The sequence below is a fragment of the Triticum urartu genome, chromosome 7 (genome assembly GCF_003073215.2).
Source record: "Triticum urartu cultivar G1812 chromosome 7, Tu2.1, whole genome shotgun sequence".
NCBI lineage: Eukaryota > Viridiplantae > Streptophyta > Magnoliopsida > Poales > Poaceae > Triticum > Triticum urartu.
Window position 1 is genome coordinate 222,608,434 of NC_053028.1, and position 15,418 is coordinate 222,623,851.

Genomic DNA, 15,418 nt, shown 5'->3' on the forward strand with positions numbered 1-15,418 from the left:
GACCGTCCGATTTTGATTGGATGGACCGTATAACCCCTAAACTTAATCCCACCGCTATATATAATAGGACCAAACCTTAAAATCTAGGGAAATGTCCCATCCATCAAATCCTCCACCGCCGCCACTATCTTTCTCCCACCTCGGGATCCCCTTCGCACCAACCACACACCACCTCTCAATCCCCACCCAGCCAACCAAGTCTGGCCTCAAATCAGCCCTCCATCCGCCATCTGTGACCGCCAGATGGAGATCCAACGGATCCCATGCATCATGCTCCTCCTGTGCACCCCGCCTTTGCCCGTCGTGCCTCGTCGGACCAGCCTCGCTGGAGACCAGCGCCGCACCACTCCGTCTCCAACTCCGGTCACGGAAACCAGCAGGAGCATCGTCCTCTCATCGCTGCTGCCTTCCCCTCGTCTCCCCGTGCAGACCACCCAAGGCCGCCCATGGAACTCTACCGCCGGGCCTCCTCCTCGCCTAGCCAGTCCGGCGACCAGCAAGCCGGCCACGCGCCACCACCATCAGGCCGGACCTCCCCTGCTTTGTCTCGCCTGTGCATGCATGCGTTGACCATTGTCCCGAGCAGCCGCACCATCCTCCCTCCCGCTCGCATCGCATGGGCCTCACTAAGTCCAACAAGGCGTTCCAGCCCTGCCGTTGCTGCGCCTTGCGTCCCCTGAAGACGTCGCGCCAAGCTCCCCTGCCTCGCTCACCTGCATCCACCTCGCCCCCGCGAGCACGACCACTGGGGCGCCACATTGCCAGTCCTCTTGCGCGCCCGAAGTTCAAGCTCCCCTGCCCGGGCATCCCACACACCTCAAGCCGCCGTCCCACGCATGGAGCCGCGCCCCTCCATCTCTTCCTCGCTGCCGCACTCCTGTTTCATGCCACGCTGCTCCTCTGTTTCATTCAAGCAGCAACGAGCAGGTCCGCTCGCGTTGACCAAGCGAAGCAAGCGCCAGGCCCAGCCTGCTTCTTTGCCATGGCCCAGTCGCACCTCATCCATACACCGACCGGGTCGAGGCCCAGATCTACCAGCTCCCTGGAGCCCTATGTGAGCAGCCTTATGCCTGGTGTTTTGTTCCACTCTTGCCGCCCTAGTTTCCGTCATACCGGTGTTATGTTCCTTGATTTTGCGTTCCTTACGCAGTTGGGTGTTATGGGAACCTCTTGACAGTTCACTTTGAATAAAACTCCTCCAGCAAGGCCCAACCTTGGTTTTACCATTTGCCTCACCACCACCTACTTTTCCCTTGGGAGCCGCGCTCCCGAGGGTCATCTTTATTTTAACCCCCCCGGGCCAGTGCTTCTCTAAGTGTTGGTCCAAACCGAGCTGCCTGTGGGGCCACCTTAGGGAAACTTGAGGTTTGGTTTTACTCGTAGCTAGTCTCATCCGGTGTTGCCCTGAGAACGAGATACGTGGGACTCCTATCGAGATTTGTCGGCACATCGGTTGGCTTTGCTGGTCTTGTTTTACCATTGTCGGAATGTCTTGTAACCGGGATTCTGAGTCTGATCGGGTCTTCCTGGGAAAAGGAATATCCTTCGTTGACCGTGAGAGCTTGCGATGGGCTAAGTTGGGACACCCCTGCAGGGTTTGAACTTTCGAAAGCCGTGCCTACTGTTATGGGCAGATGGGAATTTGTTAATATCCGGTTGTAGAGAACTTGACACTTAACTTAATTAAAATGCATCAACCGCGTGTGTAGCCATGATGGTCTCTTTTCGGCGGAGTGCGAGAAGTGAACACGATTCTTGTGTTATGATTGTGCGTAAGTAGTTTCAGGATCATTTCTTGATCACTTCTAGCTTCTCGACACTCTTCTCTCTCTTATTTGCGTATGTTAGCCACCATATATGCTTAGTGCTTGTTGCAGCTCCACCTCATTACCTTATCCTACCCATAAGCTTAAATAATCTTGATCTCACGGGTGTGAGATTGCTGAGTCCTCGTGACTCACAGATACTTCCAAACAGTTGCAGGTGCCGATGATACCAGTGCAGATGATGCAACCGAGCTCAAGTGGGAGCTCGATGAAGATTGTGTTCGTTGTTTTGTTTCGTTTCCTATTGATCAGTAGTGGAGCCCAGTTGGGACGATCGGGGATCTAGCATTTGGGGTTGTCTTCTTTTATATTGGTTCCGTAGTCGGACCTTTGATTGTATTTGGATGATGTATGAATTATTTATGTATTGTGTGAAGTGGCGATTGTAAGCCAACTCTTTATCCCTTTCTTATTCAGTACATGGGACGTGTGAAAATTACCCCTCTTGTGACAAGCCTACCATGCGTCTATGCCTCTAAGTCGTGCCCCGACACGTGGGAGATATAGCCGCATTGTGGGTGTTACACAAGTGCCGGAAAAAAAGAAGCGATAAACAATGTCTATGCGTGTGTGTGTGTGAGAGAGAAATATCAAAACAAAAGGTACTCTTCTGGAATCCCAATGCATATATTCATATGGTTCTGGAACTCGAGTTAACCTTAGTCATATGTGTGATAGACATAATTATCCTTTTAGACATTAGTGGTTGTGGGTGGACGGAATTAAAGGGGTGAGCGTGTTCGACAGAGAGAGGGTGTGTGTTTCTGTGTGAGGGACTTGTAGGACGGGTTAGAAAGATGAATTCTAACCTTGACGGAGGAAGAGAAATACACGAAGTGCGCGTGTGTGATTCTGATGCCCACGGGGAAATGAGATATGTATGCGTGTAAGAGAGATTGCACAATTCATTCACGTATCACTATCTAGCGATCGTGGGCGTGCATCGCTTGAACATAAATCAATATCTACTTCGTATCATGGCCAAAGGTACAATATCAATTCAACGCTATAAAGATTGGGCACTCACATATCATATTTTTTCTATCTAAATAAACCTTTTCAATTGTTGATGCCAAAGTTACAGTGATGTTTCTTCAAACAACCAATGTAACTATCATGTACATGCACCATTGTTACTCTTGCATTCAAATTCATTAGTCTTGCATGATTTAAGGTTCTATTATGAAGTAATATATGTAATATTCATATATGAATTCAACGGGTACACAATTTATGAAATGGAGGCTATGTAATCATATGAGGTAACACTTTTAGGTAGCAGACTACAATATCCATTTCTTTTGTGGGACTACAATATCCATTTCTTTTTGTGCGCCTCTACACTAACACGTCAATGCATTATGTTTAAAGTAAATAACCAATGGCACTAAATTATCTATTTACACGAGAAATACATAGGCTGAGTGTTTGATCCCTTTTTTGTGAACGCGCCTCTACACCCATACGATTGGCTGTGCTAGTGTGAAAGCCCCAGTTATCGGCACATCATCCCAAGTTATTGTCTTTTTTTCTGGGGTGGAGTTCACACCAGTTATTATCTGCTGACGCGTGCCCCATGTACACAGTCTTGCATGACCTTCCTTCTAGCACGGTTCAAAATTAGTTGAAACTGGATACGAACGATCCCACGTGCGACAAAATCTCCCACCTCCTTCTAAAATTTCGGCCACCTAGTCTTTAGCTTGCGAAATTCCCCTTTTTGTCCTTGGTGCACGGAGAACAACAGTAACAATACCGCCCTCATCTACATAATAGGTCAGGGCTGCTTTGGTAACTTTCGGTTCCCCCCACCACACAGCACCCCCATTTCCTCTCCCCCTCCCGCAAAACGACTAACTCCACAGCACCAGAGCATCTTACATCACGCCGTCCATACTTCATCGGCCTTTCTCCCCCCTCTCAAAACCCTAGACTGCTGATCCACCGGTGTACCAGAACCCATTCACTGCCAGCGGCGTCCACCTCGCCGGATCTGCTTCTGTGGCCGCATCTACCCCTCCCGCCTCGACTAGAAACAAGTAGACTGCTCATCCACCACTGTACCACAGCCCATTCAGTGCCGGCCTTGTCCACGACGCCGGATCTGCTTCGCCGGTACTCTCATCAACTGCAGCGCATCTGCAACGGCTCATTCGTACTCCCCACCGAAGACACTTTGTCCACACCCCCCCCCCTGCCGGAGGTGCCCCACCGATGCCCCCGTCGACGGCCTCTGATCGTCTTCGCCTACACCTTCCTCAACCCTACCGGAGACGCTTCGCCAACACCATCGTCAACACTACCGGAGTAGCTTCGCCTATACCATTCTCTACGCTACCGGGGCCGCTTTGCCAACTCACAAGTCCACGGCCACAGATCCGCTTCGTCGCATCTATATACATCTGTATGTGGTCCATACTGAAATCTCTACAAAGACATATATTTAGGAACAGAGGTAGTACATTACACAAAATCATAGGTGGCATGTAGGAATTCCAGTGCACTACATTAGGCTCCCTTAGAGTGCCTGCTAGACCAGCACACGGAGTCATGGCTAGTTTATGCTACGCACACAATCATTAATTGGTGGTTTAAATATGCGCAAGGGATATGCAATATATTATCATGTAGAGATGTCTGAAATTAGCCGTGTCAACTTGCAGATACGGTTACACAATGAAAAAGTACAAGATGTATGTGGCAATTTCATGGAACATCGCAAAAAGGAGAGGCAGCGGTAAGCCTATACAGTGTGCTATGGTAGGTCACTCCTCCATTGCAATCATCATGATATGTTATTTGTATGTCAGTTCTATTGGCCAAGTTTCTTAGGGACAGTTATTATGAGTTATCCTAAGAAAATAAGCACATGTGAATATAAGCTCCAGGTAATAAGCCAAACAGTTCTTTTCATTGCCTTCCTTTTCAGCTTATCTTTGGTATGACCAGTGAAAAGTCTAGATTGCATTATATTTTGTCATTTTTCTACCCATATGAAATTAATTTGACTTGCAAACATCACAAATTGAACCCACTGCAGTAATTAATATGATAGGAAAATAGACCATGACTATTTGTTCAAAATGCAAATACAAAGATACCATCTACTTGGCACAATCTACTTTGGTCAATATCTTCCATAGAGATCCCATTGCCTAATTTAAATGAAGAACGCATGACCCACATTTAAATGAAGAACAATTATTTATTGAAATTTGATGGTCCAAGTGGCTGGTTATTATCATATAGCAGCACCACCTGAAAGCATCATATAGCAGCAGCTCATAGCAACTCATCATACAACAGCAGCAGTGTGCAATTCATCATATACCAGCAGCAGCTCATAGAAATTCATCATATAGCAGCAGTAGGAGCAGCTCATAGCAATTCATCATATAGCAGCAGCAGAAGCAACTCCTAGCAATTCATCATATAGCAGCAGCAGGAGCAGCTAGTAGACTAAGGCATAGACTAGTGGTGGGAAGGGGCTGATGCCTTCCCACCCACCCAGGTTCAAGGCATGGTACTTGCAATTTGGGTTTGTTGCACCAATTATACTGTAGGGGGTTCCCTTACAGTATTTCTGTCAAAAAAAATCAGCAGCAACTTATAGCAACTCATCATATAGCAGCAGCAGCAGCTCATCACAATTCATCATATAGCAGCAGCAACTCATAGAAATTCATCATTTAGCAGCAGCAGGAGCAGCTCATAGGAATGCATCATATAGCAGCAGCAGAAGCAACTCATAGCAATTCATCGTATAGTGGATCAGGATGAAAATTTGGCAAAAAATCAGAGGAGATCTTCACCTTGTTGGATGAGCTCATCCTTCAACAGCACCTCAAGGCCATGGCCTGCGAGGAGGGGATGGGGAATAAGGTGCCTTCTGCCATAGTGTGGTATCAATCGTAGTTGTGCGGCGCCCGCCGGAGTAGTGCGTTGGACGGACCACAGTGGAGCAGCTGCTGGAGACCATGATAATGAGGGGCGGCGCCAGAGGGAGGAGTACCCGGAGATTTGTCCCTACCCGCCAGCCATGTAGCCTAGCTGGACAGAGCATCGTCAAGGACCGGGCCAGATGGGACCAGTGGCGATGGCTCGTTGGAGGAACCTTATCGCTGCAGGCAGGGGATCGAGGTATAGGGAAAGGGGTGAGGAGATGCAAGTGGGTAGGGCAATTGCATTTTGAGTGTAATATAGGAAGACAACAGAGACATTTCACTATTCCCCTTCCCTTCAATTTTTAGTGAGCTTCTACCCGAAACACCCCCTCCAAAGCGTAACAAGTTAAGCCCAAGCCCATAACTCAAAAATTACTTCTTTACATCTTTTATGGCTTATTTTGACAATAAGCTCTGAAAAGGCGGAATAGAACCGGCCCTTAACCTACAATTCAATTATGTGTGCAATAATGAATCATTCATGCCTGCTATAGTGTACATTTAGGCATCATCATACATGGCATAACCTAATACATGTGCATTCCATTGTAGAATCTGGAATATGCAATGTTTATGTCAGTTCGTACGTTGCACATGATGTTTAAATGCCCCTTAAATCTGGTCAGTCAAGTGATGGTCTTTAAGCCTCCTTCTTTGCTTCTTTTCTTGATACATCTGTTCAATTGCTTGTTTGCATCAGCCAGCCATACCAGAACTGTTTGCTTTGATTACTTGTTGTTCTTGACCTAACACTCTAACAGAGCTTGTCAACAATTTAAACACTAAGGGCTGCTATAGTGGGGGCTTGTCTAACTCATAGGTGACATAAAGGTTTGGCTGTACACTAAAGTAGGCTCTCCAAGAGTACCTGGAGATCCAGTTCGAAGGTATTCCTAGTTTTTACATAGTGCACACATAGTTAATGCTCATTTCATTGTGTGAAAGTGCAAGATATGTGGCATGCTTCATTATGTGGTGTTGTTTTGTTGTAATCTCATCCTTTTGTGTTCTTCATAGACTGAAGAGTATGCATATTTATCTTCCAAGGAGACGAGTAGCTAGTTTGTGTCACCTTGCAGAGGGGGTGCAATGAAGATAAGATTGAGGATTTCCAAGTACAAGATGTTAGGAAGGAGCCTTGCAAGAGAAGTAGGAGCAGCGTTGAGCCTATTCAACCAGTTAAGGTAAGTCACTGTATCCAACTCAAAAGTTCAATTCCTTGTTTGTTTCAGGCATAGTTAATTTACTCTTTTCAATTGCTTTATTTGTCCTTAGTTAATGAGATTCCCAAACAATGATGCCTGATGTTGGGTACTTGTATAAGTATTAGTTGACATAATTAAAGGCCTTACCATTTAATTACTCTGGTGAAGTGTGCCTGAAGCTTTGAAGTCTATTAACCAACTATTACTGCATGAGGCTCACAATCTAGTTTATACTAGGCTACTGATTGCATAGCTTTGCTTGATGTAGTAGGTTTGTATGAATCCCTTTGCTGTTCATTATACTCCCTAAGACTTTAATTGAGCTACAGAATGGCCAACTGCTTGCTTACTTATACGCAACATGCCGTCTAAATTTGTAACATGTCTGTGTTTTGGATTTGGCCCCAACATCATGCTCCTCTAGTGAGCTAAGAGAGATTTCTGTATGCAGGCTGCACATACTACCATTTTTAAATTTTTTAAAATATCACATGCTTTGCCATGTACAAAATAGTCTGTCTTTCTTGCTTCACTATTGTAACTATATTTTTGCCCTAGTCATGTGTACTTACAAAAACATTTCAGGATGAAGTGACATCAACACAAAGATCTGCGAGCAGTGCGGCATGGCCGTTACCGAATGATTATGATTGTGACTAGAATGTGCTGATGTTCTCGAACATCAACTAGAGGTGGCAAGATAATGTGTACATGATTCTCAACGTACAATCAACAAGTTGAGACTGGACATGTAGGTATTAGATGCATGAGTCAAAAAATGAAACAAGACACTGAGGTAACCACGAAGGAATTGGTGATTTTGCAGACTGAAATTTGTTTTATCTAAATCGACCAATCCTATTTTCTGAAGAGATTATAGTTCAAATGGTAAGTTCTGTTGATGCGTGTCCATGATCTATGAGCTTTATTTGTCCAGTGCATGTAAGTTGCTGTTTGTGTATGCTTTATTATCACTGGTGCCGAACTATAATGCCCAGTGGGTATATTGAGCTGTAATTTCTTTATTGTATAGTGTAGGATTATTGTACGTTTCTATGCCTTAGTCTTTTTATTACATAGTGTATGTTTTTAGAGGCGATAGTATACAGTAGGATAATTCTTGAATATGCTATATCATTGAAACGGGGGCCTACATGCCCAAACATTTCCAGGACGCCATACAAACGAACAAATATGTGTAGTCAAAGCGGGCCTTAATTGGGCTGGTCAAAATAATATTAAGTGGATCCCAAATAATGTTGCCCACCGTAACAACAGCACTTAGCAGGTCGTTAACAGGCCAAAAGCTCGATAGGGCCGTATAAATGGAAATGGCTCATCGGCCTCTAGCGGGCCGAAATTGATGTCAATTTTGTCTCGGACCTTTTACTTTACGGGCCAATAAGAGGCCGAAAGTGTTATGGGGTAGAGGAGGCCCAATTTGCAAACTAGGCTTTTAACAAGCCGAAAGTCGCGCTGGGCTGGAATGATGCCTTGCGGAACGTGGGCCCCTAATGGACCTAAAGTCAAAGGCCCAACTGTTGTGCGGGCCGTTAGCAGGCTGAGAGACAAAATGGGCTAGGAGTTGGCCCATTTAATGAATGGGCTATTTATAGGCCTAATCTCACGGCAGGCTAGATTTGGCAACTGCAGAATGGGCCGAGAAAAGGCCGAAAGACGTTTCAGGCCATTAACGGGCTGGAACTGACGATGGGCCGCTAACAGGCCGAAAGAAGCTCGGGCCGCAATTGGGCCCAAAGATGTAGCGGGCCATTAACGGGCTAAAACTGACGATGGGCTGGAAATTGTCAAATGTAGAATGGGCCTTGGATGGGACGATTTTGTGTAACTTGTATGGGTCATGCTTGTAAATGGGCCTGACTCAAGTAGGCCGCTATTGGGTCGGCCCGCTTATTTTGACAGGCCCGGCCTTTTAACCTGAATGGGCCACTGTTGGGCCGGTCCACGTGTCGATGTATCATAGGTGCCTCCTGTCCAATGAATGGATGACATCCGTCCCAACGGTGAGCCAACAGGTGTTTGCTCCGGCCAATGAGAATTTTACACGTGGAAAATCCTCATTGGTCCGGGCCATTCGCGGGTTATCGGATCCAGAAGCGGACCCGATAGCTTAACGGCGACCCGTTACGGTGGATGCCACGTGTCGGTCACCCTTGACGAAAGCACTTCCATGACGCGACATTTATTGTCATGGAAGTGAACACTTCCGTGATGATAATTTTGGTAATGTCATGGAATACTTCTACGACAGCACAGGTATGACTATCTTGATTCTGTCATAAAATCGTCATGGATGTACATGCATGACAGAAAACGTGACCTACTGTGAAAAACATGTATCATCACGGAAGTGTCTTTTTTTGTAGTGGGACCATCTGGCACAGCCGGCTGATGCTCGCGCTCATCGCCTCCATGGGTCTAGCTTCTAGTCAACTGATCTTGTGATTGGAGTGATCACTCTTGCCCTTGGTTAGGGTGCGTAGGTGCGTAGAATTTCGTAGATTGGACTAGCAGGGAGCCTTTATATGAGAACTACAGACTATGTTGCATTCACGTGTGTGTTGGCCATCTACTCATCGGCCCTCCCTTTGTGGGACTCAGCTCCGGTGCCTTAACTACACCTGCCTTTGGCTGTATGACAGGTGGGCCAGCCACCTGTTGGGCCCACCTGTCATACACCCAAAGGCAGGTGCAGTAAGTCAATGAAACTGCATCCCCTCCGTGCCGGTGCAGTATAGTCATATCACCTGACCTCTAGTTGGGGCCAAACGAGAGAACTTTGATGTTTACTGGTTTATTGGTCCCCTTGGCATTTTGCGCCAAGTTTTGACCTTTGATTTAACTAATAAAATGTTAATGCGTGTAACCAAAAATGTTGTGCTAAGTAGTCTCAAGTCATTGAATGCATACGCACACCACGTTTCCTATTGGGTGATTTCTTTTTTCATGGCAAAAAATAGGGAACGAGGTGGGTAGTTAATGCACCACGCCTGTTGGGGATATAGCTATCAGTTATGACCTGCTCAGGAGGGGCCAGGTCAGCCCCAATGGTGGGTTATAATGGAAGCCCAGTAAACATTAAGATGATAGTTTATCAAATCTTACAGAAGGCCTGAAAGGCCTAGAGGCGGTTTAAGGCCCAATATTGTAAACCACCGTGTGTAAGGAAATACTTGTAAAGAAAGGCATGTAAAAGAAGTCACCGAGCCGGACACGATTTATGAGCTGGCCGGGACTCTGTAGGCCACCAGGCGTCAACCCGTCTATATAAGGGGACGACCCGATGGCGGCTTAGGGCAAGAAATAAGAGATCGATAACCAAGCCGGCGAGTAAAGCCTCTTGGTGATCGAAACCCCAGCAATACCAACACAACTAGACGTAGGCTTTTACCTTCATCGTAAGGGGCCGAACTAGTATAAAATCTCTCGTGTCCTTTGTCCTGATTAAGCCCTTTAAACTTCCTAGTTATGATGGCCCTACGACTAAGTCCTTCGACTAGGACATCTGCCGTGACAATTCCGCGATAGTTGGCGCCCACCGTGGGGCCAGCGCATGATGGATTTGAGTTCTTGAAGGGCAACTTCGAAGGGCTCAAGGGATACGCTGTGGGCCGGATGACCAAGAGTCGCCGCGGAAAGCTCTACATCGACGACGAAGGCTGGGGCCCCGAGGCCGGCTCAATTGAGTACGGGCACCGAGTCATCTTCGGCGGAATTCATGTCTTCATCGGCCGGATCGACGAGTCAAGTCCTGAGCCGGACGTCCACACCAACCTCATCGAAACGCCTCAGCGCGCGAGGACCTCCCATGTTCAATCTATCGTGAAGAATGCTTTTGTAGGCTGCGTCCACGGCGGTGAATACTCCGAGGGATCGGTGGATGGCGGTGAGACGGCCGTCTGTTCTGACACTGCATCATCAACGGGCAAGACAGACTCTTTGTATCAGCTGCAGGATGGCATGCTCGGGGGCTGTTCTGATGGAAGCAGTATTCCGGACCCCCTTGAGCCGCCGAATTGGGCCGGTGTCTTCATGGCAGGAACACAGCCCGGGCAGAACTCCACAGCAGCAGCAGCAACAGCTACCGGGTCGACCACAGCCAGGTCAGGAGACCCCGCGCGCCCCCACTCTGATTCTAATGGACCTCATGGATAAACTGACGACTCTGTTCACTGCCGTGGCAGAGCCGACGGATAAAGCCCAGCATGACGCAGAGGTGGCACGCGTATGTGAAGAGGTGGTACAAGCTAAGGAAAATCTAGCAGCGGAGGAGGTCAGGATGGCAGCGGAGCGGGCGGCTTTGGACGTTCGGGCTCAACAGCTTCAGGCAGAGACTTTCCGGCTCTCGGTGGATCTGAACGCATCAAATGAGGTCATGAGAAGAAGGCATCAGAAAACTCAGTCACGTCTACCTCTCACGCTTGATCCTAGGAACCTTTTTCATACACCTGGAGCTGGGACAAGCAACCCGCCGGAGGCAAATCGGGTCACGATACCCGGCGCACCGGTCCAACCGCGCGCCATGGAACCACCTCGTGTACATATCGCTCCACCTCATTATGTACCAACGCCACAGGGTTACTTCTCCAATCCTTTGGAAAACCTCATTGCAGCATCGGCTTGTTTGGTGGCTCTTCCGATGGAAGGTGATTCGCCGGCAGTGATCGAAATGCGAAGGGTGAGAGAACTTCTTCAAATAGCTCTGGCACAGCAGGATGCATACTCCTACAGCCGAGACATGATCCATTCAAATCCTCGCCCGAGCCGGAGCCCATGCTACAGCAGGCATATGGATTCAGCCGACATGTCAAGCAATGCTCAACGCCGCAACCGGCCACACGGGTATGAGCTTGTGCAGGCTAGAGCCCTTAACTTGGCGGATCAGGAGAGGGAGGCTGAGCGAGCGGTTCAACTAGCAGCAGAGCAGGCGGCTCATTAGACTTGTCTGGCTTATCCAGCAACCTCGCTTGAGGCAGGAGTGGCCACAAGAACCGAAGGTTTTCCTTGCCTGGTGTCGGCCATACGTAATGAGCGTTTGCCAAAAGACTTCAAGGGGCCTCATAAAGTGCCTAATTACACGGATGACTTGCAGCCTGGGGCTTGGATTGAGAGTTATGAGATGGCTATGGAGTTGTTGGAGGTCAGCGACGCGGCAATGGCTAAGTATTTCACTATGATGTTGGATGGAACAGCTCGTACTTGGTTGAAGGGGTTGCCACCCAATTCTATCGGCTCATGGACGGAGTTGAAGGCCCGGTTCATCCAGAACTTCAAAGACACGTGTAAAAAACCTATGTCAATTGTGGACCTGACTAATTGTAAGCAAGAGGACGATGAATCTACAACCCATTGGGTGCGCCAGGTCAAGGAGATAATACATTCGTCTGATAAGATGGATGCCGGCTCAGCAGTCTTGATGTTGGAGAAAAACGGCCATTTTGAACCCTTGAAGCAGAAGTTGGGGCGGCTCAAGCGTGACTGCAATGATATGGGCCAGTTGATGGCGGCTCTCGTCAAGTATGCTGATTCTGATAGTACCAAAGACCCGGTGTCTGACGAAGAAAAGACAGCGAAGGGAAAGAAGAACGGTAACGACAAGGGTCACCAACATAACCCAGCAAATCAAGGAGGTAATAAACGTAAGGCTGATGAGTTTGTCGCTAGCACCAATGCGCAGGGAGGAAATCAACGACACAAGGGAAGGCAACCCCCTCGGTCGGGCGGGTCAGGTCCCACCCTTGAGCAACTATTGAATGAGCCTCGTCCAAGGCACGTCACCCGAGAGAAGCCAGCCACCCACCTCTGGAAAGATTGTACAATTATGAAGGCATTTAAAAATTCAAATGCGTTTGATGGAGGTCACGGCCCGGGCGCCGGTTCAGGTGGAGGCGATTTCCATGGCCCGGGCACCGGTTCAGGCGGAGGAGGATTTCACGGTCATGGCCATCCTGGTAACCAAGGAGGATATAATCCACAACCCAGCCAAGGTAATCAGCAGCAACAGTCCGGATATCAGAGCAACCCAAAACAGTTGAATAGTGGGCAATACCATGTGTTCACCACTAGTTTATGTAAGAGGGACCAGAAGCTTCACAAGAGGGCCGTCAATGCCGTTCAGCCGGCGATTCCATGTTACTTGCGTTGGTCAGAGCAGCCTATTGTGTGGAGCAGAGAGGATCACCCACCCCGGGTTGATAATCCGGGTCACTTGGCCTTGGTAGTGGCGCCTCAGGTTGGTGGATATAAATTCACTAAGGTACTCATGGATGGAGGCAGTAGCATCAACATCCTCTACTATGAGACGTTCCATCGGATGGGGTTGACTGATAAGAGTCTTAAGCAGTCTAACACTGTTTTTCATGGTGTGGTACCTGGCAAGTCGGCATACCCAGTTGGTAAGATTGAACTAGAAGTAGCCTTTGGGGATGAGTATGACTCTAGAGCAGAAAAATTAACCTTTGAGGTGGTTAAGATCAAAAGTCCATATCATGCTCTGTTTGGACGGCCGGCTTATGCCAAGTTCATGGCTCGGCCGTGTTATGTATATTTGCAGCTCAAGATGCCAGGTTATAAGGGCACCATTACAGTACATGGAACCCGGAAAATAGCCTTGGAGTGTGAAGAAGGTGATGCTGCCTATGCTGAGTCTGTTTGTGCAACAGAGGAGTTAAAGTTTTACAAGGATCATGTTGACCCGGCAAACATGATGTCGTTAAAGAAACCAACAATGGAGCATGAGCCGGTGTTGAAGTTCAAATTAGCTGATGACACCAAGATGGTTGACTTTGTGCCAGGCGACTCATCCAAGCAGTTCATCATCAGTGCAAACTTGGATCCGAAATAGGAAAGCGCGCTCATCGAGTTCATCCGTGAGAACCGGGAAATCTTTGCATGGAAACCTTCCGACATGCCGGGTGTCCCGAGGGAACTCGCTGAGCACCCTCTCAATATTGATCCAAAGTTTAAACCTGTTAAACAGTTTCTCCGGTGGTTAAGTGAAGAAAGGCGCAAGGCCATTGGAGAAGAGATGGCTCGGCTCTTGGCGGCCGGGTTCATTGTGGAAGTCTTTCACCCAGAGTGGTTAGCCAACCCGATGCTTGTACTCAAAAATAACGGCACTTGGCGTATATGTGTGGATTACAACGATTTAAACAAGGCTTGTCCGGCTGACCCTTTTGCCCTCCCCCGTATTGATCAGATCATCGATGCTACGGTGGGTTGCGCACGTTTAAGTTTCTTGGATGCTTATTCAGGTTATCATCAGATCAAGATGGCAGTCAAAGATGAGGAGAAGACAACTTTTATCACCCCATTTGGAGCTTTCTGCTATGTGTCTATGCCTTTTGGGCTTAAGAGTGCCCAGGCGACTTACCAACGATGTGTGCAGAATTGTCTTCACAATCAGATTGGGCGTAATGTTCATGCTTATGTGGATGATATAGTGGTAAAATCTAGGAAAGAGGAAACCTTGGTCACAAATCTGAAAGAGACCTTCGATAATCTCTCGGTCTACAAAATGATTCTTAACCCGGCTAAGTGTGTTTTTGGAGTCCCAGCCGGCAAGCTCTTGGGGTTTTTGGTGTCCAACCAAGGTATTGAAGCTAACCCGGAGAAGATTAAAGCAATCACATCCCTGGCCAAACTAACATGCATCAATGACGTTCAATGGCTGGCGGGTCGTGTTGCTGCTTTGAGCCGATTCATAAGCCGGTTAGGGGAGAAGGCGATTCCTCTATATCGGATGATGAAGAAAACAGATGATTTTGTTTGGAGCGATGCTGCAAACTCTGCATTTGAAGATATGAAGATACAGCTTGCTGAGCCGCCGGTCCTTGCTCTAGTTGAGAAAGAGCCGCTGTTGTTATACGTAGCCGCCAACTCACGAGCTGTTAGTGTAGCTATTGTGTTGGAGCACAAGGAGGTTGGCAAGGAACATCCGGTTCAACGGCCGGTTTACTACGTCAGTGAGGTGTTAATTGAATCCAAACAACGATATCCACATTGGCAGAAGCTCGTATATGGGGTGTTCATGGCGAGCCGGAACCTTAAACATTATTTTCAGGGTCACCCAATCACTGTGGTTAGCTCTGCTCCTTTGGGGGACATCATTCAAAATAGAGAAGCCACTGGACGAGTCGCCAAGTTTGCCATTGAGCTTGGGTCTCATGGGTTGAAGTATGTACCACGTACTTCGATCAAGTCTCAAGCACTGGTTGATTTTACTAATGATTGGACAGAGATGCAGATGACAGAAGAGAAACCAGACAACACATATTGGACTATTCACTTTGATGGGTCCAAACAACTGGAAGGCTCGGGGGCTGGAGTTGTTTTAACCTCCCCTCGAGGTGACAAATTTTGTTATGTGTTGCGGCTGATGTTTCCTTGCACTAACAACACGGTGGAATATGAAGCTTTGCTC